The following is a 3,250-nucleotide window of genomic DNA, read 5'->3' as shown; positions in this document are numbered from 1 at the left end:
GTCTGTTCCAGGCTTTCATCACTAGACCCTGTTTCAATTTCCAGGTTCCCCTGATATTCCCTGCTATACTCTTGGAAACACTCTTTCTGAGTAAGCTCAACCTTGTGGGTTAAAACAAACTCTCCGCTTTTCTGCTTCGTCAGCGTCCTTTTCGTTGCAACTCATGCTCAGTCTCTAATTTATGTCTATCTAACTTCATTTGCTCCAGTCGCAACTGAATCTCCTATATACCTACAGGAAACGCTTTAAAATCCTCTTCACAAAATTGCTTCGTAGAGATATAGTACTAAACTATTGTCCTTCGAAGTTTCGCATTTGTCATACCCTTTTTTGCTTCCGTAATTTTCAATTGATTAACAACGTCCCACAAATCATCCTTTCTAGCTTTGTTCAAAACCGCAGGGTCTGGCAATGCCAGAAAGTCCCCAATATCTATTTCTGCTGTTTTCGACGCATGAGCAAGTCAGAGAAAGATTTGCCAATAAGATTGATAATCACTCAATCAACAAGCCGCCAAATGTTGTTCATATCCCGGACGCATGCCCCACTTTTGTTATGTACCCCATAACGGATTCAAAGGACCAGCAAAAGTGGAACACCACTGGAGTCTGAGTCTTTGGTCAACAAACACTGTTTTATTAGCTCCTCTGAACTCACTCTGGAATAGGTCGTCTTACATTAAAGCGCACTCAGACCCTTCTGTCAAGTTTCAAATCTCGAGATGGTTCAGAGTTCAACTACCAACAGAAGTCTACCTATCTTCCTTGAATCACACCGGGGATTCACTTTCCGCTTTTCCTTCAAACTTGAAACAATTTCTTCACTCCCTGCTCAATAACATTAAATATGAAATTGTACCATAGATAAGGAATAACAGTTTGTGGCCTGATAAAGGAGCCGAACGTGTTGGATTGTCGGAGTTTAATTTGACAGCGTCTTTGCATTGAAAATTCAAACTGCCTGGCACTGAATACACAGAAACAAAATCCATCTTTCCGATTTTCAAGTGGACATCTCTCTGAACTGGCCGCTTATACTCCGCAGAGGCCACAAATTAAAATGGAAGGGCACATCTGGCAGAACACAGAGATTTGACACAATGTCTGCACCACACTCCTTGATACACCAGCTGTCTTTAACGAAACAAGTCCAAAGAACGCGTGAACACAGCAGCAAATGTTACTTCATCTATGTTCTTACTAGGGACACCAATAAGGGAAATGATGAAGTACCTTCTCACACGGTGAAATGTTGCAATCCTCCTCTGTGAGATTAACCTTGTCTCTATCTGCCCGCGATCTCGCTGAAGAAACTCTGAGCTGATGACCCTTCGCGGTCATTCATTCGTACTCGCTGCAGCACTCTGAATATTCAATATTACCAAGGCTGACGAATCCCGCATCAGCTCCAGTAAAAAGAAACCTGATGTCATTCAACTAAAATCCCATTTGTGATAAGGTATGGATAACTAGAAAATAAATTGCAAAATCTCAAAGACGACGAAATGATATCCTGAAAAAGCAATGAATATTGTTGCGAAACACTCTCAGGCTCAGCCTCTTCGTTTCCTGATTGTTACTGTTGATCTTGTTCATTGCTTGGCTCCATGGACTTTGTCACCATAGACGAATGCGATAACGTCATTGGGATGCTCTGTTTCATTCAGGGTTTTTTTTCGGTTATTGATGATGCAATGTGTTGCAATAGAAACATAAACAAAGAATATGTTGTCTGTACGTTCTGTAATATATTTCAGAGCATTCAACTGTATCGTATCCGATCCTACGATGATACTGAACACATGCCAAACGTTATCAAAAGTAATTAACTGGTTTCCGCCCACCTCATTCAATGCAGGAATAGGATAATACCCAGTACCTCGAAAAAGAGGCTAGACTGGTCAGGTACGTGACGTTTCAAAAAGGAGAGAAATGTTTCAACGGTCTTTTAAATCCAAGCTAGAGGCTAAGAGTGAAGAACTAAAAGCATCTTGGAGAGAAGCCTTTTCATTTTACTGATCGGGGAAAAGAGACTAAACTGCTCAGGCGCGTAACGCAATGCACCAAAGGTTGTTGTGTGTTTTTTTTAAAGACCGCCACATACAGCAGCTGCCGTCGTAGCTGCCATCGTCGGAGTGGAATGAGTCAGTGTGGGATGGCTTTGGCTCAACAGGCTTCTGCGTGAACAGGCAGAGCCGAGGGTAGGTTTCGATAAGTATAGATTTGCTCATTTAGAAGAGAGAGAATGTTAGGCAGGATGTTGGAATGCCCCTCGTGCAGGATGTGGGAATTTAGGGAGACCGCTGGTGACCCTGACAACCACACCTGCAAGAAGTGCATCCAGCTGCAGCTCCTAACAGACCGCGTTGGGGACTGGAGCAGGAGCTGGATGACCTCCGGGTCATTCGGGAGAATGAGGAGTTTATAGATAGTAGATTCAGGGAGGTAGTTGTGCCAAAGGAGCAGCGCACAGCTAATTGGGTTACAGTCAGGCGAGGTAAGGGGAGTGGGCAGGGAGAGGGAGGTTCCCCTGTGGTCTTCCCCTCAACAACAAGTATACCGATTTGGAAACTTCGGGAGGGGGGAATGACTTACCTGGGACAGTGTATGGTATGGTTCTGCAGTGCAGCAGGCAACCGGGAAGAAGAGCAGAACGGTAGTTAAAGCGGATAGTTAGATTGTTCGATAGTTAGAGGTACAGACAGGAGATTCTGAGGTCGCGACAAAGAGTCCCGGATGGTTTATTGCCTCCCGAATGCCAGGGTCAGGGATGTCTCTGATCACATGCACAGCATTCTGAAATGGGAGAGCGAGCAGCCAGAGTGATGGTACACATCGGTACCAGTGACATAGGAAGAAAGAGTGAGGAGGTCCTGAAGAGTGAGTACAGAGAGCTTGGTAGGAAGTTAAAAATCACGACCTCAAAAATGGTAACCTGAGGATTGCTACCTCTGCCACGTGGCAGTCAGGGTAAGAATAGGATGCTCTGGAGGATGAATGTGGCTGAGGAATTGATGTACGGGGCAGGGTTTCAGATTTCAGGATCATTGGGACCTCCTCTGGGGTAGGTGAGACGTGTACAAGCCAGACGGGTTACACTTGACCTGCATATCCTTGCAGGGAGGTTTGTTGGTGCTATTGGGGGCGGTGTAAACTGGATCAGCAGGGGGATGGGATCCAAGGTGCCAGAGCAGACAGTGAAATAAATAATGTTAAATGTTCATGCAAAGTCACAAATAGAAGTGTTGTGT

This window comes from Hypanus sabinus, unplaced genomic scaffold (assembly GCF_030144855.1).
Source record: "Hypanus sabinus isolate sHypSab1 unplaced genomic scaffold, sHypSab1.hap1 scaffold_661, whole genome shotgun sequence".
NCBI classification, from domain to species: Eukaryota; Metazoa; Chordata; class Chondrichthyes; order Myliobatiformes; family Dasyatidae; genus Hypanus; species Hypanus sabinus.
Note: the sequence above shows the minus strand (reverse complement) of the source record.